The following is a 26,033-nucleotide window of genomic DNA, read 5'->3' as shown; positions in this document are numbered from 1 at the left end:
CTGTTTTATCAGATGAAATGTCACATTTTCTCTAATCTCATTACTCTGATATAATTCTCATTTACGTGGCTGCATTTACATACGACAGCACTTAAATAATAAATTGAGTTCCCTCATCTATTATTCTATACGGTATGAGAAAATACATGAAAGATAAACTGAAACAATAATGTGGTCAAACAAGCTGCACATTGAATAAGTGCAACACAAGCTATATCTAGACACATTGTTTCAGTAACTTATGAGAATGATATATGAGATAATGTAATACACTTTAATACCTGTGAGGACATTCACAGATTTCTAATTTTTTGGTGTATTGAGTCTCCATTATAAAATTGTATCCATTTAGAGATCAGAAACATTTTCTCTTTATCAACAGCACATGAAATAACTTATCTATACCCATTTTATTTAGCTGAAATCGTTTTGAATTTATATTTTTAATTATATTTAATAAAGGTTACATTTTATAACAAGATACGCAAAATCAGATGCCTTCCTATATAGGGACCATTTTTTTCTCGCTTTCTGGAATACTGTCAATTTTCCTGTTTATTATCATTCTCACTTGTAGCTTCCTCTTCTCTTATCCCCAGCATCTCCTGGTCTCCCCTATCTCTTCCCTGGCCCTTCCCCATGAGGCTATGGCCCTTTTTCGGGTGTGTGTCATATGTCCCTATTTGAAAAATAATGGGGGGGAGGCGTCAATGCTCTTTCTGGCACAGGGCACCAAAAAGTCTAGTTACGGCTCTGTTAGATTTCTTCCTCTCCTACAGAATGTCATAATTCTTCAGTTGTTTAATTTAATCATCAGTTTTAATAATAGACCATAGTTTTTTTTAGCTGTTTTATTTATTATGTTGCTCCCAGTATTGAAGTTATTGATGAAAATCATGGTCTTGGTTTCCATTGTTGATCTTTTCCGAGGAACATAGACCATACTTGCCGACAATCAGCTTCAGCCTTCCGGGAGGGAGCTGATTGTCGGCTAATAGTGGGGGGCGGGGCCAGCCATTGGGGGCAGAGCCGGGGGCGGGGTGGCCATTTTGGGTCACACTGGGGGCGGAGCCGCACGATCGCGTCTTCGTGTCTCCGCCCCCTCTTCACAATGCCGTGATTTTTGGCATTGTGAAGCAGGGGGCGAGGCCACGATGACGCAATTCTGCGCGAATCGCGTCACCGGGCCCCCCGCTGCGGGGATTTCTGTTTTTTTCAGGGGGGAGGTGGGGAGGGTGTGAGACTACTGGGAGGCTTGCCTGCCATTCCGGGGGGCCGGGAGCGGCACCCGAAAATCGGGAGGCTCCCGGCCAAATCGGGAGGGTAGGCAAGCCTGACATAGACATTCTAGGCAAGATATTCCAAAGACTTTAGATGTAGCTTAGCTTAGATCTGTGATGTTATAGCCACGTGAAAGGTCAACATTTTATTTATTTCAATCTCTGCTTTGTTGTCATCTTTAGTGACTGTACAGTTTCTTAAAACTTGTGAGTAAGGAAGGACTTTTTTCACAGGTAAAGGATGGTGGCTATTTGCATGCAAAAATGTATTGCAATCTGTAAGTTTGCTGTATAAATTGGTATCAAATTCAGTGCCATTCCATGAAACAGAAATATGTAAATAGCGTTTGGTTTCGTGACTGCAATTTTATGGACTTGTGCATCATGTCAGTATTAGATTTTGACCAGAATGCCATCTATATAGAGTGTAAAATAGATCACATGTTGTGAAAATTCATGATTGTCCAGGAACAACAGTTTTGATACTTGAAAGATGTCAATATTAGCGAAGGACGGAGCAACAATCGGACTCATGGCACACCCCCTGAGCTGCGAAAAAGGAATTGTCTAAGAAAAAATTATATCTCGTAAATACCAAACAAACAGGATAAAAGGTCCTTCATATTTTTTATTTATATGCAAAAAAAGAAGACATTGCTTCTAGACCATGGGGATGCTGATGTATAAAGCAATTACATCAACTGTACATAATAACACATTTTGTTTAAGATCCTATAGGTTGTGTAACAATGAGTTGGTATATTTAAAAGATTTAGTTTCTTGTTAAATGAGATGTTGTAGGTAATAGTCCAGAAATTGTGAAATGGAACTGTATAATGAATCACGTGCTGAAATTATTGGCCTCCCAGGAGGGCATATCAGGGACTTATGTACTTTTGGGGGTATGCAGTCGGGAAGCTGGCGGACCTAATCCCGACTGCTTAATCCCGGCGAGAGTTAAATGACAGGTGTCTAAATCTAGATGCCTGTCATTTTACCATTGCCGGGAGACTGGCGCCGGGCACGGACAGCCGCGCGGGGGGAGGGTTAGGTTAGGGGCTCCCAGGGGGAGATTTAGGGTTAGGCACCCCCCCCCGGGAGATTAGGGTTAAGACAGGGGGAGGGTTAGGGTTAGGCACCCCCGGGGTGGAATTAGGGTTAGGCATCCCCCCCGGGACTTAGGTTTAGGCGGCGGGGAAGGGGGGGTTAGGTTTAGGCACTTAGAGGGGGTATTAGAGTTAGGCACTGGGGGCGAAGGTTTGGGTTAGGCACCCCTAATGGAGGGTTAGGGGGTAGAATAGGTTAGTGAATACTTACCTGGGGACGATCGTGATTTTCATCCTTGTCGGGCTGCCGCTGTCGGGATTTGAACCGGGCATGGGTCCGGCGGTAAATCATACCGATTCCCTTTTGGGAATGTATACAAGATAGGATTCACTGGCCTATTCTGTTGTAATCCTTTTCTAGCTCTTTCAAAGATCCATTCGGATTGTTCTGGCTGAATAAGCAATTCCTCCAATTCCCGTTTGAATTTTATTGTAGGATCTTCTCCTAGTTTGTGGTATACAGAACTGTCATCTAATTGTCTGTAGATCTCTGTCTTATATGCCTATGACATCTTAAATTACAATCGTTCTGCCTTTATCCACAGAGCGTATCACTACGTATGTTTTATTCATCTTTGGTCAAATTATGGTACATTTGTTTTGACTTCTTAACCTTAGACATGACCTCATCCGACATTCTTGCAAAGCTTTTTATGGAAGCATTATGGGTTTGATGTTCAATAATGGATTTACAATTAATCGGGCTCATTTCTGCAGTCAAGGGGGTATATTTACTAAAGAGCAGATTTTTAGAAGTGGGGTATTCCATGAGAAGGTGAACCTGACCATTTTTTTTTAGAATCATTATCAAGGTTCAAATTAATTATTTTATTACTAAATTCCTCAAATGTAATATTCCATGAAAGAAAAATAATTTTGCAGCGACATTTATTGGGGCCTATTCATCATACCTTAAAATTTTTGGAGGTAATTAGGTTTAGAACTCGCATGGAGGTCTACCTAATTACTGGAGGAATTCATCATTCCTCATCTCCATAACTATCTATTTAGAAAAGCTGTCATTTTTGCGATGACAGCTTTTCGGGAAATAGATAGTTTTCCCTCTCTACACTAACTTACCGCAGCTGGAATCCATTCTGCGCATGCGCTGTTACATTCGTAAAGCCAGTGCATGCGCAGCACTGCCTACAGTGGCGGTAAGCTTTTTTCCCCCCCAACCCCCTCATCCCCCCCGCTCACCTCTCCCCCATCCCCGCACTTACCTGCCCGCTGCAGCGCCTCCGGTGGCTGTGCTGTCACGTGTTCTCCCAGCAGCCCACAGTACAGTTTAGAAAAAATTTTTTTTATTGTGTTCTGCTGGGAGAACACGTGCCTGCACAGCCCCAGGAGCCAGAGGATGGACCAGAGCGCTGGAGGAAGGCGCTGGGGGACCTCACCAGCTGGAAGCAGGTAAGTGTCACCTGCTATTAGTCACCTCACAGTGGCGAATAGCAACTCCATCAAATTCCGAAAATACATAATTTTTGGAATTTGATGAATACCATATTTTCCATATCCCCATACTAATGTATGGGGAGTGTGGAAATTAACACAGGGGGACTTAGCACAAGAGATATCACTGATATCTCTTGTGCTAAGTGTGTTCATGAATACTAAAATAACGTTAATTAAGGAAAATGTCCTTATAAACGTTATTTTAGTGCTGATGAATAGGCCCCATTGTCTTAAATCTTGATAGAAAACTTGTTGGTAGCTGCCTACTGAAGAAGTTTTGTTTCCAAAGATGCCACCATTACACATGCGTCAGCTGTTTATGTTCTGCAAGTTCTGGATGCTATTTAAAGTGTTTACTTCAAGATTTATCTGAGAATTTATTTGAAAATGTAAGTTTATGTACAGTATTTAACTTGCAAAAACAGAGTGATTTAATTGTCCCGCCCGTGACAAAAAACATACAAAAGTTTTTGTAGTGGGATAATGGATTTGAGGTTAGGTGTACAGTTGGTTAGAAGTAAGCATTTGCTTAAGTTAATTTCCTCTAAAAATCATTCATTGAATTATACAGTGGCCTTATCAGGATTTTAACCTTTTTTAAACTGTCTGTACTGCCTATCCTGCCTGTGACACACTGATCACCAAGACTGAGACCAACAGTATAATTCCTGCAAGTTAAAACTAAAATCAATGCCATAGTTAATTAAATATCAGTATTAGTGATTAATTGTTGATTATTTTTCATACTTAGATGGCCTCAGTGGCGTCCCACCACTGGGTGACACCTGGTGCGGTGAGTAGTGCAGTGCGCGCGGTGAAGGGGTGTGGCTTGCGGTAAGCAGCAGTAAGGGGGCGTGGTCACATGGCCCAAACCCCCATTTTAGTCTCTCCGGGGGTCAGGGGAGTTTTAAGAGAGGAGGGGGCCCATGTGCAGCCTCCGTTTGGGCACCCTCCTCTCTGTCAGTGCACTGAGCGCTGTAGATTCTGGCTTCATGCCAGAATCTACTGCACATGCGCGGGTCTCTGAGAAAATGGCACCAGCACCTATTTTCCCAGGGACATCTTTTTTTGCGCATGCGCAGATCACCATGCACCCATTATAAAGATGCCTATGTCAGGGGGTCCCGGAGGTGCGGACTGCCCCTGGGGATGAGTGTATTTGCAGTGCCAGCTCCCTCACTGTGTCAGGAGCCGAGTGCTGCACATAATGCTACAGTGCAGAACCCGGCTCCTGTCACTGAGGGGGAGCTGGCACTTCGGTGTCACCCCTCGGCGGGTGACACCCGGGTGCGGCCAGCACCCCCCTTGTGACACCACTGGATAGTCTGCGCTGAGTACAGAGTCAATGATGAGTGCTATACAGACACTGTATATGGGTTGGGATGCCGTCATCCTGACTGGGATAGGATACCGACACCTGCAGGTAAGTATCCTAGCCCTAACCCTCCCCTTAGTGTCTAACCCTAACCCCCCCCCCTCAAGTGCCTAACCCCTAAACCCAATATTTACCGTTGGGATGCTGGTACCAGGTTTCTGACTGGTGTCGGGATTCCGGCACCAGCATTCTCAGCGGAGGCATCCCGACTACTGGGCTATGAACCACATCCCCTATATATCGATGGTGAGCACTTGTATTGAAGAACAGTCTCCCGATGATGAGTACCCGCTGAGGAATATTGTGTACCGATGTGAGTGTTATGCACTAAAGGCTCTGTGGGCCTGATTCAGAGATGTATGTTTATCCAATGATAAATGTACATCTCCGATGGTTAAAGGCCTGCGCAGTTTTCCGGGAGAAACAAGGCCAGGGTCTGCGTTGGCGGACCTAACGTGATCAGAACCTGGTCAAGCTGCGGGAAACTTCAGCTCCACCATAATACCACCATAATACAGCAGTTGTGGAATCATTGGGTAGCATTTCGAAATGATAGCCAGTGACTCTTCACACCTTTAGGGTTATTGCTGGAATTAGAAGGATTATAGGGCAACAAGGTTCAAAACGGAAGACTGCGCTTGCCTTTCAATTTTCAGATGTATACACTTAGCTTATTATCCAGCAGACTCTAACGACTTCCAGAGAAGGAGGAGGAAGGTAAGGGGTGAAGAGCCTCTACGGGGTGGTGTGAGACTATGTTCAAAAGAAAAGTGTGTGGTGTAGGGCACAGGGAAAAGGTATATAATTAGGGCTAATTGTAGAAGGTATGGCATAGATATAATAAGAAGTAAAGGGAGACAGACTGAGGAGAAAGTATAATGATTGTAGGTACAAATCAAGTCAGAGAGACATAAGGGGGAGGTGATAGAAGAATGCACACTGGGAGAGGGAGGGGAAAGAATTCTACATACAAATTAATCAAGAGCTGAGCAGTCAGGGGGTAGCATAGGCACAGGAAGAGCTGCGCCCCCAGTGAATGAATGGATGCTAGCAGGGGTGTAACTAGAACTGTTAGGGCCCCATAGTACAATTTTGAAAGCCCCCCACCGCCCAGCTGCTAAAGAGTCACCTCTTTCCACAGCATTCCCTCAGACTAAGCATACCCCCTGGTCAGGCCCACCTCCCAATGTGAGCTCTTCTGCAGTCTGCACTGTTGCAGACTATCACAGCTATGTGCGGGTGCTGAGTGCTCACCTCTCCCTTGGGCGTCGGCTTCTGTTGAGCTGCATGAGCTGCTGCAGTCATGGAAGTGTTGGCTCCGCTAGTCCCGGACAGTTTTATGTAGTGGGGGCAACATAAAATCGTTACGGCGCCCCCCTCCCCAATCTCCTCCCTCTTCCTCCCTCTCTCTTACATGAGCCGCTGAGCTGCACGCGGACAGTCAGACTCAGGCTGCGGCTGTGCTTTATAGCAGTAGGCTTCACAGCCCCTGCACCACAGGGAGGATGAGGAGGTGTAATGTGCGGTGTTTTAACTTAAAGACCGCACGTTACAACTCCTCCTTCATGCGGTGCAGGGGCTGTGCAGCCTATTGCTATAAAGCACAGCCCCTGACCGTCCCTGCGGCAGCTGCTCCTTTCACGTTTTTTTTTTGGGGGGGGGGGACGGGGACAGGCATCCTCCTTGCCACGCCCCCTGTTCCGACGCCCATGACTTTGGTTAATGTTTATTTCTTATACTTAATTAAAACCTATTTGTATTTGTCAACTTAAGAACCCAATTTATCCAACAAATTTCAGGAAGGATCACGATAGTGCTTGTTTGGGTGTGTTGACCTTTTGGTGTCGACCGTCTGAATGTCAACCTTTTTTATTTTCGACCAATTGACTGGTATCCTGCTTGTTTTTGGGTTTAATTGGATGTGTTATTTCGGGGTTTGTTCCCTTCCTCCATATTAGCTAACAATGAGTATGTTCTCTCTCTCTTGTCATTAGTAGAGATGTGTGCAGACCCCAGTCTTTTGTTTCTGGTTCTAAATTATTGCCGTGTTTTGGTTTTGGCAAAACCACCCTCAAGTGTTTTGTTTTGGATCTAGATTTCTTTAAAAATTGATAAAACAGCTAAAATCATGTCAGTTGGACCTGTTGTTGTTCCTGTAGTATTATTAACATCATTAACATTCATCTCCAGTAATTTACAGTAAATTTTTACCAACTCACAGCTCACAATATTGTTTTCACCAATATCGGCCAAAGGCTATAGCGAACTGGCTGACTAAACTAAGTGACTGAGCAGCAGCACAAACACATGGCATGCTTAAAAGAATATAGCACATCTATGAAAAACAAATGTAAGTAAGGGCAGCTCACTTCAAGTTCACTTTTGACAAACATACACAATTGCCTCTTTGCACTGGATTGCAGATGCTAGATTGTGTCTGACAAACAAACATACACCGTGACAAAGATGCCTACAGTCTATTTCACGCTTCCCATCCTATTAATCTACCTACAACTCTCTCTAATGGCGACTAGTATGTGGTATTGCAGCATGAACTACAGGAGGACAAGAGACTGAACTAAGGTAAGCCTGGGCACCCTTAGTGTTAGCTGCGGGGAGGGGGGATTAAGTTTAGGTAGCATAGCAGGGTTAGCGTTAGGTTTTGGGGGGGTAGGGGGGAAGGGTAAGTATACTTACCCGATCCCTGTCGGATACTAACCACTGGGATGCCGCTGTTGGTATTTTGACAGTAGGCATCCCGACTGCCAGCATTACATACCGATTCCATCCAAAACACGCAAGATTCGGTTTTGAGATCCGAGTTCCGGACACGGAAAGGATTGACACATCGATAGCTTTGGGGTTCCAAGTAGGACTCTGTTCTACTTGGAAACCCAAAGTGATCCGAGCTGGGACTCTGTTCGACTCAGAACCCCAAAGTTTGGGTGTGTTCGACTTTCAGCAAAACCAAACCGCTTGTCTGTAGTTATTAGTCATCTGTTCTCTATTTGTATTAGTCATCACTGGGTATGCAGTCACTATTTCTCCATATTGTACTGGTATGTCAACATTTACTCATTTTGCATTCTTGCTCTCACTCTCTCCCTCTATCCATCCCATTTTCTTTGCTCTCTAACCCTCGCTGCCACACTTTTATTTCTTTCTTTCTCCCAGTTTGTTTTCTCTGTCCCATTTTGTTCTCTCCATTAGCCATACCAGGGTCTGTTCTCTTTTTCTGTATTGGTCATGACTGTGTGTAGTCTCCACTATATATTAGTCTTCTTTGAGTCTATTATTTAGGATTAGCCATCGAATGGTTCACCACCGATGATGCCATTGGTGCTTGATGTCAATGGCAGGAAATCATGGATGGAAAACCATTGATGTCTTGAACCATCGATTGATAGCGATGCTCACCCGAATGTGGAAGGCCAGTCAGAGATGGGGGCAGGGCTAAGCACACACTTTGGAGGCGGAGCTATGTGCAGTGCAACTGAAAAAACATTGCCAAGTGCCATCAGACTTCTGTCATTGATGGCAGAAAGACATCAGACCATACTCAGAATCGCACACAGTGAGTACTCATGCTGCATATGCCATTGCAGTGGCTAATTTATGCACGCCCATGCAACGATGTTCAAACGGACAGGCACGCCTCTGTTTCTCCGACCATTCCCACATCACCCCCCCAAACGCTGATTACCTGTCAATCACTCTGCAATGGCTTAACGTGCTCTGTGTGATCGCAGTACGATCGCAGTGTAGCAATCATTCACGTGTATTGCGATGCATACGCAGTGCGCAACCATCGGCCAACTCCATGCGCTATTGCAGCTGTGATCCTTAATGAATCAGGCCCTATATTTTCCTCTCTGATCTGCTCTCTATTCTATCTCAATCTGGGCCTGATTCTGAGTCACACATGATGCGATATTCATTGGAGGCCATACTCTAACAGAGAATCAGCATAGGGCTGGTGCAAGTTTTGTTGGTGTGACCGAAGGTTGTGGCCAAACACATCAAGCAGTATTGTTGTATCTAAAGATGCTCAAAGCGGGCGCATCAGTTGCTGAAAAATTTAGAGGCACGGTTGTACACCAGGGGATGAGCTGATACTAGCATTAGCATAAAGTTGGATGCAACTACGACAAAAGACGCTAAATTGATCTTAGCAGCATGCAACTCAGAATCAGCTCCTCTTTCTCACTTCCTCGCTATCTCCCCTCTAGTTCTCCCTTCCTCCCTATCTCCCCTCTTTCTCACTTCCTCGCTATCTCCCCTCTAGTTCTCCCTTCGTCTCTATCTCCCCCCTAGTTCTCCCTTCCTCCCTATCTCCCCTTTCTCACTTCCTCACTATCTCCCCTTTTGTTCACCCTTCCTCCCTATCTCTCCTCTTTCTCACTTCCTCGCTATCTCCCCTCCAGTTCTCCCTTCCTCCCTATCTCCCCTCTTTCTTACTTCCTCGCTATCTCCCCTCTAGTTCTCCCTTCGTCTCTATCTCCCCTCTAGTTCTCCCTTCCTCCCTATCTCCCCTTTCAGGGCTGGCTCCAGGGGTCAGAGCACCCTGTGCCGGCCCATCATATGGCGAAATCTCATCGCGCGCTGGCGAATCTGGGGGCGTGGCCTAATTACCATAGGCCACACCCCCTATGTGACGTTATTTGGAGGCGTGCCCGCATGGCACGCCTCCAAATAACGTCAGGCTGGGGGTAAAGCCCAGCAATCCGTCACTGGCTGGGCTTCCCCCAGCCCTCTTCCGTCAGTGAATGGATGCCGCGCACATGCGCACGGCATCCATTCACACTCCGGGGGTCCGGCACCGCTGCACAGCCGCGGCGGTGGGGGTCCCCAACCTCCCAATTAGACCACCCGTGGGCCGAAGTACTGTCCCGCTGAAATCACAAGGCTGGGGAAGGGTGCCGCCCTCTAGGGGTGGCGCCCTTGTGTGACCGCACTGGTCGAACACCCCTAGAGCCGGCCCTGTCCCCTCTAGTTCTCCCTTCCTCTCTATCTCCCCTCTAGTTCTCCCTTCCTCTCTATCTCCCCTCTAGTTCTCCCTTCCTCCCTATCTCCCCTCCATTTCTCCCTTCCTCCCTATCTCCCCTCCATTTCTCCCTTCCTCTCTATCTCCCCTCCATTTCTCCCCATCTCCCCTCTATTCTCCCTTCGTCCCTATCTCCCCTCTCGTTCTCCCTTCCTCTCTATCTCCCCTCTAGTTCTCCCTATCTCCACCTCCATTTCTCCCTTCCTCTCTATCTCCCCTCTAGTTCTCCCTTCATCCCTATCTCCCCTCCATTTCTCCCTTCCTCTCTATCCCCTCTCTAGTTCTCCCTTCCTCTCTATCTCCCCTCTAGTTCTCCCTTCCTCCCTATCTCCCCTCTAGTTCTCCCTTCCTCTCTATCTCCCCTCTAGTTCTCCCTTCCTCTCTATCTCCCCTCTAGTTCTCCCTTCCTCTCTATCTCACCTCTAGTTCTCCCTTCCTCTCTATCTCCCCTCCATTTCCCCCTTCCTATCTATCTCCCCTCTAGTTCTCCCTTCTTCTCTATTTCCCCTCTAGTATCTCCTCCATTTCTCCCTTCCTCTCTATCCCCCCTCTAGTTCTCCCTTCATCCCTATCTCCCCTCCATTTCTCCCTTCCTCTCTATCCCCCCTCTAGTTCTTTCTTCCTCCCTATCTCCCCTCCAGTTCTCCCTTCCTCTCTATCTCCCCTCTAGTTCTCCCTTCCTCTCTATCTCCCCTCTATCTCCCTTCCTCTCTATCTCCCATCTAGTTCTCCCTTCCTATCTCCCCTCTAGTTCTCCCTTCTTCTCTATCTTCCCTCTAGTTCTCCCTTCCTCTCTATCTCCCCCTAGTTCTCCCTTCCTCCCTATCTCCTATTTCTCACTTCCTCGCTATCTCCCCTCTTGTTCTGCCATCCTCCCTATCTCCCCTCCATTTCGTCCTTTCTCTCTATCTCCCCTCCATTTCTCCCTATCTCTCCTCTAGTTCTCCCTTCCTCCCTATCTCCCCTCTAGTTCTCCCTTCCTCTCTATCTCCCCTCTAGTTCTCCCTTCCTTCCTATATCCCCTCAAGTTCTCCCTTCCTCCCTATCTCCCCTCCATTTCTCCCTTCCTCCCTATCTCCTCTCCATTTCTCCCTTCCTCTCTCTCCCCTCCATTTCTCCCCATCAACCCTCTAGTTCTCCCTTCCTCCCTATCTCCCCTCCAGTTCTCCCTTCCTCTCTATCTCCCCTCTAGTTCTCCCTTCCACTCTATCTCCCCTCTAGTTCTCCCTTCCTCTCTATCTACCATCTAGTTCTCCCTTCCTATCTCCCCTCTAGTTCTCCCTTCCTCTCTATCTCCCCCTAGTTCTCCCTTCCTCCCTATCTCCTATTTCTCACTTCCTCGCTATCTCCCATCTTGTTCTGCCTTCCTCCCTATCTCCCATCCATTTCGTCCTTTCTCTCTATCTCCCCTCCATTTCTCCCTATCTCTCCTCTTGTTCTCCCTTCCTCCCTATCTCCCTAGTTCTCCCTTCCTCTCTATCTCCCCTCTAGTTCTCCCTTCCTCCCTATATCCCCTCAAGTTCTCCCTTCCTCCCTATCTCCCCTCCATTTCTCCCTTCCTCTCTCTCCCCTCCATTTCTCCCCATCTCCCCTCTAGTTCTCCCTTCCTCCCTATCTCCCCTCTAGTTCTCCCTTCCTCTCTATCTCCCCACTAGTTCTCCCTTCCTCCCTATCTCCCCTCCATTTCTCCCTTCCTCTCTATCACCCCTCTAGTTCTCCCTTCCTATCTCCCCTCTAGTTCTCCCTTCCTCTTTATCTCCCCTGTAGTTCTCCCTTCTTCTCTATCTTCCCTCTAGTTCTCTCTTCCTCCCTATCTCCCCTCTAGTTCTCACTTCCTCTCTATCTCCCCTCTAGTTCTCCCTTCCTCTCTATCTCCCCTCCATTTCTCCCTTCCTATCTATCTCCCCTATAGTTCTCCCTTCTTCTCTATTTCCCCTGTAGTATCTCCCCTCCATTTCTCCCTTCTTCTCTATCCCCCTCTAGTTCTCCCTTCCTCCCTATCTCTCCTCAATTTCTCCCTTCCTCTCTATCCCCCCTCTAGTTCTTTCTTCCTCCCTATCTCCCCTCCAGTTCTCCCTTCCTCTCTATCTCCCCTCCAGTTCTCCCTTCCTCTCTATCTCCTCTCTAGTTCATTCCTCTCTATCTTCCCTCTAGTTCTCTCTTCCTCTCTATCTCCCCTCTAGTTCTCCCTTCCTCTCTATCTCCCCTCTAGTTCTCCCTTCCTATCTATCTCCCCTCTAGTTCTCCCTTCTTCTCTATTTCCCCTCTAGTATCTCCTCCATTTCTCCCTTCCTCTCTATCCCCCCCCTAGTTCTCCCTTCATCCATATCTCCCCTCCATTTCTCCCTTCCTCTCTATCCCCCTTCTAGTTCTTTCTTCCTCCCTATCTCCCCTCCAGTTCTCCCTTCCTCTCTATCTCCCCTCTAGTTCTCCCTTCCTCTCTATATCCCCTCCAGTTCTCCCTTCCTCTCTATCTCCTCTCTAGTTCATTCCTCTCTATCTTCCCTCTAGTTCTCTCTTCCTCTCTATCTCCCCTCTAGTTCTCCCTTCCTATCTCCCCTCTAGTTCTCCCTTCTTTTCTATCTTCTCTCTAGTTCTCCCTTCCTCCCTATCTCCCCTCTAGTTCTCCCTTCCTCTCTATCTCCCCTCTAGTTCTCCCTTCTTCTCTATCTCTCCTGTAGTTCTCCCTTCCTCTCTATCTCCCCTCTAGTTCTCCCTTCCTCTCTATCTCCCCTCCATTTCTCCCTTCCTATCTATCTCCCCTATAGTTCTCCCTTTCTATCTCCCCTCCATTTATCCCTTCCTCTCTATCCCCCCTCTAGTTCTTTCTTCCTCCCTATCTCCCCTCCAGTTCTCCCATCCTCTCTATCTCCCCTCTAGTTCCCCCTTCCTCTCTATCTCTGCTCTAGTTCTCCCTTCCTCTCTATCCCCCCTCTAGTTCTCCCTTCCTCCCTATCTTCCCTCCATTTCTCCCTTCCTCTCTATCCCCCTCTAGTTCTTCCTTCCTCCCTATCTCCCCTCCATTTCTACCTTCCTCTCTATCTCCCCTCTAGTTCTCCCTTCCTCCCTATCTCCCCTCCATTTCTCCCTTCCTCTCTATCTCCCCTCTAGTTCCCCCTTCCTCTCTATCTCCCCTCTAGTTCTCCCTTCCTCTCTATCTCCCCTCTAGTTCTCCCTTCCTCCCTATCTCCCTAGTTCTCTCTTCCTCTCTATCTCCCCTCTAGTTCTCCCTTCCTCCCTATCTCCTCTCCATTTCTCCCTTCCTCCCTATCTCCCCTCCATTTCTCCCTTCCTCCCTATCTCCCCTCCATTTCTCCCTTCCTCTCTATCTCCCCTCCATTTCTCCACATCTCCCCTCTATTCTCCCTTCGTCCCTATCTCCCCTCTCGTTCTCCCTTCCTCTCTATCTCCCCTCTAGTTCTCCCTATCTCCAACTCCATTTCTCCCTTCCTCTCTATCTCCCCTCTAGTTCTCCCTTCATCCCTATCTCCCCTCCATTTCTCCCTTCCTCTCTATCCCCCCTCAAGTTCTTTCTTCCTCCCTATCTCCCCTCCAGTTCTCCCTTCCTCTCTATCTCCCCTCTAGTTCTCCCTTCCTCTCTATCTCCCCTCTAGTTCTCCCTTCCTCCCTATCTCCCCTCTAGTTCTCCCTTCATCTCTATCTCCCCTCTAGTTCTCCCTTCCTCTCTATCTCCCCTCTAGTTCTCCCTTCCACTCTATCTCCCCTCTAGTTCTCCCTTCCTCTCTATCTCCCCTCCATTTCCCCCTTCCTATCTATCTCCCCTCTAGTTCTCCCTTCTTCTCTATTTCCCCTCTAGTATCTCCTCCATTTCTCCCTTCCTCTCTATCCCCCCCCTAGATCTCCCTTCATCCCTATCTCCCCTCCATTTCTCCCTTCCTCTCTATCCCCCCTCTAGTTCTTTCTTCCTCCCTATCTCCCCTCCAGTTCTCCCTTCCTCTCTATCTCCCCTCTAGTTCTCCCTTCCTCTCTATCTCCCCTCTAGTTCTCCCTTCCTCTCTATCTCCCATCTAGTTCTCCCTTCCTATCTCCCCTCTAGTTCTCCCTTCTTCTCTATCTTCCCTCTAGTTCTCCCTTCCTCTCTATCTCCCCCTAGTTCTCCCTTCCTCCCTATCTCCTATTTCTCACTTCCTCGCTATCTCCCCTCTTGTTCTGCCTTCCTCCCTATCTCCCCTCCATTTCGTCCTTTCTCTCTATCTCCCCTCCATTTCTCCCTATCTCTCCTCTAGTTCTCCCTTCCTTCCTATCTCCCCTCTATTTCTCCCTTCCTCTCTATCTCCCCTCTAGTTCTCCTTTCCTTCCTATATCCCCTCAAGTTCTCCCTTCCTCCCTATCTCCCCTCCATTTCTCCCTTCCTCCCTATCTCCTCTCCATTTCTCTCTTCCTCTCTCTCCCCTCCATTTCTCCCCATCAACCCTCTAGTTCTCCCTTCCTCCCTATCTCCCCTCCAGTTCTCCCTTCCTCTCTATCGCCCCTCTAGTTCTCCCTTCCTCTCTATCTCCCCTCTAGTTCTCCCTTCCTCTCTATCTCCCATCTAGTTCTCCCTTCCTATCTCCCCTCTAGTTCTCCCTTCTTCTCTATCTTCCCTCTATTTCTCCCTTCCTCTCTATCTCCCCCTAGTTCTCCCTTCCTCCCTATCTCCTATTTCTCACTTCCTCGCTATCTCCCCTCTTGTTCTGCCTTCCTCCCTATCTCCCCTCCATTTCGTCCTTTCTCTCTATCTCCCCTCCATTTCTCCCTATCTCTCCTCTAGTTCTCCCTTCCTCCCTATCTCCCTAGTTCTCCCTTCCTCTCTATCTCCCCTCTAGTTCTCCCTTCCTCCCTATATCCCCTCAAGTTCTCCCTTCCTCCCTATCTCCCCTCCATTTCTCCCTTCCTCTCTCTCCCCTCCATTTCTCCACATCTCCCCTCTAGTTCTCCCATCCTCCCTATCTCCCCTCTAGTTCTCCCTTCCTCTCTACCTCCCCTCTAGTTCTCCCTTCCTATCTCTCCTCTAGTTCTCCCTTCCTCTCTATCTCCCCTCTAGTTCTCCCTTCCTATCTCCCCTCTAGTTCTCCCTTCCTCTCTATCTCCCCTGTAGTTCTCCCTTCTTCTCTATCTTCCCTCTAGTTCTCCCTTCTTCTCTATCTTCCCTCTAGTTCTCGCTTCCTCTCCTCTCTATCTCCCCTCTAGTTCTCCCATCCTCTCTATGACCCCTCTAGTTCGTTCTTCCTCCCTATCTCCCCTCCACTTCTCCCTTCCTCCCCATCTCCCCTCCAGTTCTCCCTTCCTCTCTATCTCCCCTCTAGTTATCCCTTCCTCTCTATCTCCCCTCTAGTTCTCCCTTCCTCTCTATCTCTCCTCTAGTTCTCCCTTCCTCTCTATCTCCCCACTAGTTCTCCCTTCCTCTCTCTCCCCTCTAGTTCTACCTTCCTCTCTATCTCCCCTCTAGTTCTCCCTTCCTCTCTATCTCCCCTCTAGTTCTCCCTTCCTCTCTATCTCCCCTCTAGTTCTCCCTTCCTATCTATCTCCCCTCTAGTTCTCCCTTCTTCTCTATTTCCCCTCTAGTATCTCCTCCATTTCTCCCTTCCTCTCTATCCCCCCCCTAGTTCTCCCTTCATCACTATCTCCCCTCCATTTCTCCCTTCCTCTCTATCCCCCTTCTAGTTCTTTCTTCCTCCCTATCTCCCCTCCAGTTCTCCCTTCCTCTCTATCTCCCCTCTAGTTCTCCCTTCCTCTCTATATCCCCTCTAGTTCTCCCTTCCTCTCTATCTCCCATCTAGTTCTCCCTTCCTATCTCCCCTCTAGTTCTCCCTTCTTCTCTATCTTCCCTCTAGTTCTCCCTTCCTCTCTATCTCCCCCTAGTTCTCCCTTCCTCCCTATTTCCTATTTCTCACTTCCTCGCTATCTCCCCTCTTGTTCTGCCTTCCTCCCTTTCTCCCCTCCATTTCGTCCTTTCTCTCTATCTCCCCTCCATTTCTCCCTATCTCTCCTCTAGTTCTCCCTTCCTTCCTATCTCCCCTCTATTTCTCCCTTCCTCTCTATCTCCCCTCTAGTTCTCCTTTCCTTCCTATATCCCCTCAAGTTCTCCCTTCCTCCCTATCTCCCCTCCATTTCTCCCTTCCTCCCTATCTCCTCTCCATTTCTCCCTTCCTCTCTCTCCCCTCCATTTCTCCCCATCAACCCTCTAGTTCTCCCTTCCTCCCTATCTCCCCTCCAGTTCTCCCTTCCTCTCTATCTCCCCTCTAGTTCTCCCTTCCTCTCTATCTCCCCTCTAGTTCTCCCTTCCTCTCTATCTCCCATCTAGTTCTCCCTTCCTATCTCCCCTCTAGTTCTCCCTTGTTCTCTATCTTCCCTCTATTTCTCCCTTCCTCTCTATCTCCCCCTAGATCTCCCTTCCTCCCTATCTCCTATTTCTCACTTCCTCGCTATCTCCCCTCTTGTTCTGCCTTATTCCCTATCTCCCCTCCATTTCGTCCATTCTCTCTATCTCCCCCCCATTTCTCCCTATCTCTCCTCTAGTTCTCCCTTCCTCTCTATCTCCCTAGTTCTCCCTTCCTCTCTATCTCCCCTCTAGTTCTCCCTTCCTCCCTATATCCCCTCAAGTTCTCCCTTCCTCCCTATCTCCCCTCCATTTCTCCCTTCCTCTCTCTCTCCCCTCCATTTCTCCCTAACTCTCCTCTAGTTCTCCCTTCCTCCCTATCTCCCCTCTAGTTCTCCCTTCCTCTCTATCTCCCCACTAGTTCTCCCTTCCTCCCTATCTCCCCTCCATTTGTCCCTTCCTCTCTATCTCCCCTCTAGTTCTCCCTTCCTATCTCCCCTCTAGTTCTCCCTTCCTCTTTATCTCCCCTGTAGTTCTCCCTTCTTCTCTATCTTCCTTCTAGTTCTCTCTTCCTCCCTATCTCCCCTCTAGTTCTCCCTTCCTCTCTATCTCCCCTCTAGTTCTCCCTTCCTCTCTATCTCCCCTCCATTTCTCCCTTCCTATCTATCTCCCCTATAGTTCTCCCTTCTTCTCTATTTCCCCTGTAGTATCTCCCCTCCATTTCTCCCTTCTTCTCTATCCCCCTCTAGTTCTCCCTTCCTCCCTATCTCTCCTCAATTTCTCCCTTCCTCTCTATCCCCCCTCTAGTTCTTTCTTCCTCCCTATCTCCCCTCCAGTTCTCCCTTCCTCTCTATCTCCCCTCCAGTTCTCCCTTCCTCTCTATCTCCTCTCTAGTTCATTCCTCTCTATCTTCCCTCTAGATCTCTCTTCCTCTCTATCTCCCCTCTAGTTCTCCCTTCCTATCTCCCCTCTAGTTCTCCCTTCTTTTCTATCTTCTCTCTAGTTCTCCCTTCCTCCCTATCTCCCCTATAGTTCTCCCTTCCTCTCTATCTCCCCACTAGTTCTCCCTTCCTCTCTATCTCTCCTGTAGTTCTCCCTTCCTCTCTATCTCCCCTCTAGTTCTCCCTTCCTCTCTATCTCTCCTCCATTTCTCCCTTCCTATCTATCTCCCCTATAGTTCTCCCTCTCTATCTCCCCTCCATTTATCCCTTCCTCTCTATCCCCCCTCTAGTTCTTTCTTCCTCCCTATCTCCCCTCCAGTTCTCCCATCCTCTCTATATCCCCTCTAGTTCTCCCTTCCTCTCTATCTCTCCTCTAGTTCTCCCTTCCTCTCTATCTCCCCTCTAGTTCTCCCTTCCTCTCTATCTCCCCTCTAGTTCTCCCTTCCTCTCTACCTCCCCTCTAGTTCTCCCTTCCTATCTCTCCTCTAGTTCTCCCTTCCTCTCTATCTCCCCTCTAGTTCTCCCTTCCTATCTCCTCTCTAGTTCTCCCTTCCTCTCTATCTCCCCTGTAGTTCTCCCTTCTTCTCTATCTTCCCTCTAGTTCTCCCTTCTTCTCTATCTTCCCTCTAGTTCTCCCTTCCTCTCCTCTCTATCTCCCCTCTAGTTCTCCCATCCTCTCTATGACCCCTCTAGTTCTTTCTTCCTCCCTATCTCCCCTCCAGTTCTCCCTTCCTCCCCATCTCCCCTCCAGTTCTCCCTTCCTCTCTATCTCCCCTCTAGTTCTCCCTTCCTCTCTATCTCCCCTCTAGTTCTCCCTTCCTCTCTATCTCTCCTCTAGTTCTCCCTTCCTCTCTATCTCCCCTCTAGTTCTCCCTTCCTCTCTCTCCCCTCTAGTTCTCCCTTCCTCTCTATCTCCCCTCTAGTTCTCCCTTCCTCTCTATCTCCCCTCTAGTTCTCCCTTCCTCTCTATCTCCCCTATAGTTCTCCCTTCTTCTCTATTTCCCCTCTAGTATCTCCCCTCCATTTCTCCCTTCCTCTCTATTCCCCCTCTAGTTCTCCCTTCCTCCCTATCTTCCCTCCATTTCTCCCTTCCTCTCTATCCCCCCTCTAGTTCTTCCTTCCTCCCTATCTCCCCTCCATTTCCCCTTCCTCTCTATCTCCCCTCTAGTTCTCCATTCCTCCCTATCTCCCCTCCATTTCTCCCTTCCTCTCTATCTCCCCTCTAGTTCCCCCTTCCTCTCTATCTCTGATCTAGTTCTCCCTTCCTCTCTATCCCCCCTCTAGTTCTCCCTTCCTCCCTATCTTCCCTCCATTTCTCCCTTCCTCTCTATCCCCCCTCTAGTTCTTCCTTCCTCCCTATCTCCCCTCCATTTCTCCCTTCCTCTCTATCTCCCCTCTAGTTCTCCCTTCCTCCCTATCTCCCCTCCATTTCTCCCTTCCTCTCTATCTCCACTCTAGTTCCCCCTTCCTCTCTATCTCCCCTCTAGTTCTCCCTTCCTCTCTATCTCCCCTCTTGTTCTCCCTTCCTCCCTATCTCCCTAGTTCTCTCTTCCTCTCTATCTCCCCTCTAGTTCTCCCTTCCTCCCTATCTCCTCTCCATTTCTCCCTTCCTCCCTATCTCCCCTCCATTTCTCCCTTCCTCCCTATCTCCCCTCCATTTCTCCCTTCCTCTCTATCTCCCCTCCATTTCTCCCCATCTCCCCTCTATTCTCCCTTCGTCCCTGTCTCCCCTCTCGTTCTCCCTTCCTCTCTATCTCCCCTCTAGTTCTCCCTATCTCCAACTCCATTTCTCCCTTTCACTCTATCTCCCCTCTAGTTCTCCCTTCATCCCTATCTCCCCTCCATTTCTCCCTTCCTCTCTATCCCCCCTCTAGTTCTTTCTTCCTCCCTATCTCCCCTCCAGTTCTCCCTTCCTCTCTATCTCCCCTCTAGTTCTCCCTTCCTCTCTATCTCCCCTCTAGTTCTCCCTTCCTCCCTATCTCCCCTCTAGTTCTCCCTTCCTCTCTATCTCCCCTCTAGTTCTCCCTTCCTCTCTATCTCCCCTCTAGTTCTCCCTTCCTCTCTATCTCCCCTCTAGTTCTCCCTTCCTCTCTATCTCCCCTCCATTTCCCCCTTCCTATCTATCTCCCCTCTAGTTCTCCCTTCTTCTCTATTTCCCCTCTAGTATCTCCTCCATTTCTCCCTTCCTCTCTATCCCCCCCCTAGTTCTCCCTTCATCCCTATCTCCTCTCCATTTCTCCCTTCCTCTCTATCCCCCCTCTAGTTCTTTCTTCCTCCCTATCTCCCCTCCAGTTCTCCCTTCCTCTCTATATCCCCTCTAGTTCTCCCTTCCTCTCTATCTCCCCTCTAATTCTCCCTTCCTCTCTATCTCCCATCTAGTTCTCCCTTCCTATCTCCCCTCTAGTTCTCCCTTCTTCTCTATCTTCCCTCTAGTTCTCCCTTCCTCTCTATCTCCCCCTAGTTCTCCCTTCCTCCCTATCTCCTATTTCTCACTTCCTCGCTATCTCCCCTCTTGTTCTGCCTTCCTCCCTATCTCCCCTCCATTTCGTCCTTTCTCTCTATCTCCCCTCCATTTCTCCCTATCTCTCCTCTAGTTCTCCCTTCCTTCCTATCTCCCCTCTATTTCTCCCTTCCTCTCTATCTCCCCTCTAGTTCTCCTTTCCTTCCTATATCCCCTCAAGTTCTCCCTTCCTCCCTATCTCCCCTCCATTTCTCCCTTCCTCCCTATCTCCTCTCCATTTCTCTCTTCCTCTCTCTCCCCTCCATTTCTCCCCATCAACCCTCTAGTTCTCCCTTCCTCCCTATCTCCCCTCCAGTTCTCCCTTCCTCTCTATCTCCACTCTAGTTCTCCCTTCCTCTCTATCTCCCCTCTAGTTCTCCCTTCCTCTCTATCTCCCATCTAGTTCTCCCTTCCTATCTCCCCTCTAGTTCTCCCTTCTTCTCTATCTTCCCTCTATTTCTCCCTTCCTCTCTATCTCCCCCTAGTTCTCCCTTCCTCCCTATCTCCTATTTCTCACTTCCTCGCTATCTCCCCTCTTGTTCTGCCTTCCTCCCTATCTCCCCTCCATTTCGTCCTTTCTCTCTATCTCCCCTCCATTTCTCCCTATCTCTCCTCTAGTTCTCCCTTCCTCCCTATCTCCCTAGTTCTCCCTTCCTCTCTATCTCCCCTCTAGTTCTCCCTTCCTCCCTATATCCCCTCAAGTTCTCCCTTCCTCCCTATCTCCCCTCCATTTCTCCCTTCCTCTCTCTCCCCTCCATTTCTCCACATCTCCCCTCTAGTTCTCCCTTCCTCCCTATCTCCCCTCTAGTTCTCCCTTCCTCTCTATCTCCCCACTAGTTCTCCCTTCCTCCCTATCTCCCCTCCATTTCTCCCTTCCTCTCTATCTCCTCTCCATTTCTCCCTTCCTCTCTCTCCCCTCCATTTCTCCCCATCAACCCTCTAGTTCTCCCTTCCTCCCTATCTCCCCTCCAGTTCTCCCTTCCTCTCTATCTCCCCTCTAGTTCTCCCTTCCTCTCTATCTCCCATCTAGTTCTCCCTTCCTATCTCCCCTCTAGTTCTCCCTTCTTCTCTATCTTCCCTCTATTTCTCCCTTCCTCTCTATCTCCCCCTAGTTCTCCCTTCCTCCCTATCTCCTATTTCTCACTTCCTCGCTATCTCCCCTCTTGTTCTGACTTCCTCCCTATCTCCCCTCCATTTCGTCCTTTCTATCTCCCCTCCATTTCTCCCTATCTCTCCTCTAGTTCTCCCTTCCTTCCTATCTCCCCTCTATTTCTCCCTTCCTCTCTATCTCCCCTCTAGTTCTCCTTTCCTTCCTATATCCCCTCAAGTTCTCCCTTCCTCCCTATCTCCCCTCCATTTCTCCCTTCCTCCCTATCTCCTCTCCATTTCTCCCTTCCTCTCTCTCCCCTCCATTTCTCCCCATCAACCCTCTAGTTCTCCCTTCCTATCTCCCCTCTAGTTCTCCCTTCCTCTTTATCTCCCCTGTAGTTCTCCCTTCTTCTCTATCTTCCCTCTAGTTCTCTCTTCCTCCCTATCTCCCTTCTAGTTCTCCCTTCCTCTCTATCTCCCCTCTAGTTCTCCCTTCCTCTCTATCTCCCCTCCATTTCTCCCTTCCTATCTATCTCCCCTATAGTTCTCCCTTCTTCTCTATTTCCCCTGTAGTATCTCCCCTCCATTTCTCCCTTCTTCTCTATCCCCCTCTAGTTCTCCCTTCCTCCGTATCTCTCCTCAATTTCTCCCTTCCTCTCTATCCCCCCTCTAGTTCTTTCTTCCTCCCTATCTCCCCTCCAGTTCTCCCTTCCTCTCTATCTCCCCTCCATTTCCCCCTTCCTATCTATCTCCCCTCTAGTTCTCCCTTCTTCTCTATTTCCCCTCTAGTATCTCCTCCATTTCTCCCTTCCTCTCTATCCCCCCCCTAGTTCTCCCTTCATCCCTATCTCCCCTCCATTTCTCCCTTCCTCTCTATCCCCCCTCTAGTTCTTTCTTCCTCCCTATCTCCCCTCCATTTCTCCCTTCCTCCCTATCTCCTCTCCATTTCTCTCTTCCTCTCTCTCCCCTCCATTTCTCCCCATCAACCCTCTAGTTCTCCCTTCCTCCCTATCTCCCCTCCAGTTCTCCCTTCCTCTCTATCTCCCCTCTAGTTCTCCCTTCCTCTCTATCTCCCCTCTAGTTCTCCCTTCCTCTCTATCTCCCATCTAGTTCTCCCTTCCTATCTCTCCTCTAGTTCTCCCTTCTTCTCTATCTGCCCTCTAATTCTCCCTTCCTCTCTATCTCCCCCTAGTTCTCCCTTCCTCCCTATCTCCTATTTCTCACTTCCTCGCTATCTTCCCTCTTGTTCTGCCTTCCTCCCTATCTCCCCTCCATTTCGTCCTTTCTCTCTATCTCCCCTCCATTTCTCCCTATCTCTCCTCTAGTTCTCCCTTCCTCCCTGTCTCCCTAGTTCTCCCTTCCTCTCTATCTCCCCTCTAGTTCTCCCTTCCTCCCTATATCCCCTCAAGTTCTCCCTTCCTCCCTATCTCCCCTCCATTTCTCCCTTCCTCTCTCTCCCCTCCATTTTTCCACATCTCCCCTCTAGTTCTCCCTTCCTCCCTATCTCCCCTCTAGTTCTCCCTTCCTCTCTATCTCCCCACTAGTTCTCCCTTCCTCCCTATCTCCCCTCCATTTCTCCCTTCCTCTCTATCTCCTCTCCATTTCTCCCTTCCTCTCTCTCCCCTCCATTTCTCCCCATCAACCCTCTAGTTCTCCTTTCCTCCCTATCTCCCCTCCAGTTCTGCCTTCCTCTCTATCTCCCCTCTAGTTCTCCCTTCCTCTCTATCTCCCCTCTAGTTCTCCCTTCCTCTCTATCTCCCATCTAGTTCTCCCTTCCTATCTCCCCTCTAGTTCTCCCTTCTTCTCTATCTTCCCTCTATTTCTCCCTTCCTCTCTATCTCCCCCTAGTTCTCCCTTCCTCCCTATCTCCTATTTCTCACTTCCTCGCTATCTCCCCTCTTGTTCTGCCTTCCTCCCTATCTCCCCCCATTTCGTCCTTTCTCTCTATCTCCCCTCCATTTCTCCCTATCTCTCCTCTAGTTCTCCCTTCCTTCTTATCTCCCCTCTATTTCTCCCTTCCTCTCTATCTCCCCTCTAGTTCTCCTTTCCTTCCTATATCCCCTCAAGTTCTCCCTTCCTCCCTATCTCCCCTCCATTTCTCCCTTCCTCCCTATCTCCTCTCCATTTCTCTCTTCCTCTCTCTCCCCTCCATTTCTCCCCATCAACCCTCTAGTTCTCCCTTCCTCCCTATCTCCCCTCCAGTTCTCCCTTCCTCTCTATCTCCCCTCTAGTTCTCCCTTCCTCTCTATCTCCCCTCCATTTCTCCCTTCCTATCTATCTCCCCTATAGTTCTCCCTTCTTCTCTATTTCCCCTGTAGTATCTCCCCTCCATTTCTCCCTTCTTCTCTATCCCCCTCTAGTTCTCCCCTTCCTCCCTATCTCTCCTCAATTTCTCGCTTCCTCTCTATCCCCCCTCTAGTTCTTTCTTCCTCCCTATCTCCCCTCCAGTTCTCCCTTCCTCTCTATCTCCCCTCCATTTCCCCCTTCCTATCTATCTCCCCTCTAGTTCTCCCTTCTTCTCTATTTCCCCTCTAGTATCTCCTCCATTTCTCCCTTCCTCTCTATCCCCCCCCTAGTTCTCCCTTCATCCCTATCTCCCACCCATTTCTCCCTTCCTCTCTATCCCCCCTCTAGTTCTTTCTTCCTCCCTATCTCCCCTCCAGTTCTCCCTTCCTCTCTATCTCCCCTCTAGTTCTCCCTTCCTCTCTATCTCCCCTCTAGTTCTCCCTTCCTCTCTATCTCCCATCTAGTTCTCCCTTCCTATCTCCCCTCTAGTTTTCCCTTCTTCTCTATCTTCCCTCTAGTTCTCCCTTCCTCTCTATCTCCCCCTAGTTCTCCCTTCCTCCCTATCTCCTATTTCTCACATCCTCGCTATCTCCCCTCTTGTTCTGCCTTCCTCCCTATCTCCCCTCCATTTCGTACTTTCTCTCTATCTCCCCTCCATTTCTCCCTATCTCTCCTCTAGTTCTCTCTTCCTTCCTATCTCCCCTCTATTTCTCCCTTCCTCTCTATCTCCCCTCTAGTTCTCCTTTCCTTCCTATATCCCCTCAAGTTCTCCCTTCCTCCCTATCTCCCCTCCATTTCTCCCTTCCTCCCTATCTCCTCTCCATTTCTCTCTTCCTCTCTCTCCCCTCCATTTCTCCCCATCAACCCTCTAGTTCTCCCTTCCTCCCTATCTCCCCTCCAGTTCTCCCTTCCTCTCTATCTCCCCTCTAGTTCTCCCTTCCTCTCTATCTCCCCTCTAGTTCTCCCTTCCTCTCTATCTCCCATCTAGTTCTCCCTTCCTATCTCCCCTCTAGTTCTCCCTTCTTCTCTATCTTCCCTCTATTTCTCCCTTCCTCTCTATCTCCCCCTAGTTCTCCCTTCCTCCCTATCTCCTATTTCTCACTTCCTCGCTATCTCCCCTCTTGTTCTGCCTTCCTCCCTATCTCCCCTCCATTTCGTCCTTTCTCTCTATCTCCCCTCCATTTCTCCCTATCTCTCCTCTAGTTCTCCCTTCCTCCCTATCTCCCTAGTTCTCCCTTCCTCTCTATCTCCCCTCTAGTTCTCCCTTCCTCCCTATATCCCCTCAAGTTCTCCCTTCCTCCCTATCTCCCCTCCATTTCTCCCTTCCTCTCTCTCCCCTCCATTTCTCCACATCTCCCCTCTAGTTCTCCCTTCCTCCCTATCTCCCCTCTAGTTCTCCCTTCCTCTCTATCTCCCCACTAGTTCTCCCTTCCTCCCTATCTCCCCTCCATTTCTCCCTTCCTCTCTATCTCCTCTCCATTTCTCCCTTCCTCTCTCTCCCCTCCATTTCTCCCCATCAACCCTCTAGTTCTCCCTTCCTCCCTATCTCCCCTCCAGTTCTCCCTTCCTCTCTATATCCCCTCTAGTTCTCCCTTCCTCTCTATCTCTCCTCTAGTTCTCCCTTCCTCTCTATCTCCCATCTAGTTATCCCTTCCTATCTCCCCTCTAGTTCTCCCTTCTTCTCTATCTTCCCTCTTTTTCTCCCTTCCTCTCTATCTCCCCCTAGTTCTCCCTTCCTCCCTATCTCCTATTTCTCACTTCCTCGCTATCACCCCTCTTGTTCTGCCTTCCTCCCTATCTCCCCTCCATTTCGTCCTTTCTCTCTATCTCCCCTCCATTTCTCCCTATCTCTCCTCTAGTTCTCCCTTCCTTCCTATCTCCCCTCTATTTCTCCCTTCCTCTCTATCTCCCCTCTAGTTCTCCTTTCCTTCCTATATCCCCTCAAGTTCTTCCTTCCTCCCGATCTCCCCTCCATTTCTCCCTTCCTCCCTATCTCCTCTCCATTTCTCCCTTCCTCTCTCTCCCCTCCATTTCTCCCCATCAACCCTCTAGTTCTCCCTTCCTATCTCCCCTCTAGTTCTCCCTTCCTCTTTATCTCCCCTGTAGTTCTCCCTTCTTCTCTATCTTCCCTCTAGTTCTCTCTTCCTCCCTATCTCCCCTCTAGTTCTCCCTTCCTCTCTATCTCCCCTCTAGTTCTCCCTTCCTCTCTATCTCCCCTCCATTTCTCCCTTCCTATCTATCTCCCTATAGTTCTCCCTTCTTCTCTATTTCCCCTGTAGTATCTCCCCTCCATTTCTCCCTTCTTCTCTATCCCCCTCTAGTTCTCCCTTCCTCCCTATCTCTCCTCAATTTCTCCCTTCCTCTCTATCCCCCCTCTAGTTCTTTCTTACTCCCTATCTCCCCTCCAGTTCTCCCTTCCTCTCTATCTCCCCTCCATTTCCCCCTTCCTATCTATCTCCCCTCTAGTTCTCCCTTCTTCTCTATTTCCCCTCTAGTATCTCCTCCATTTCTCCCTTCCTCTCTATCCCCCCCCTAGTTCTCCCTTCATCCCTATCTCCCCTCCATTTCTCCCTTCCTCTCTATCCCCCCTCTAGTTCTTTCTTCCTCCCTATCTCCCCTCCAGTTCTCCCTTCCTCTC

The sequence above is a fragment of the Taudactylus pleione genome, unplaced genomic scaffold (genome assembly GCF_031769625.1).
Source record: "Taudactylus pleione unplaced genomic scaffold, aTauple2 ptg000102l, whole genome shotgun sequence".
NCBI lineage: Eukaryota > Metazoa > Chordata > Amphibia > Anura > Myobatrachidae > Taudactylus > Taudactylus pleione.
This window is presented reverse-complemented; position numbering follows the sequence as displayed.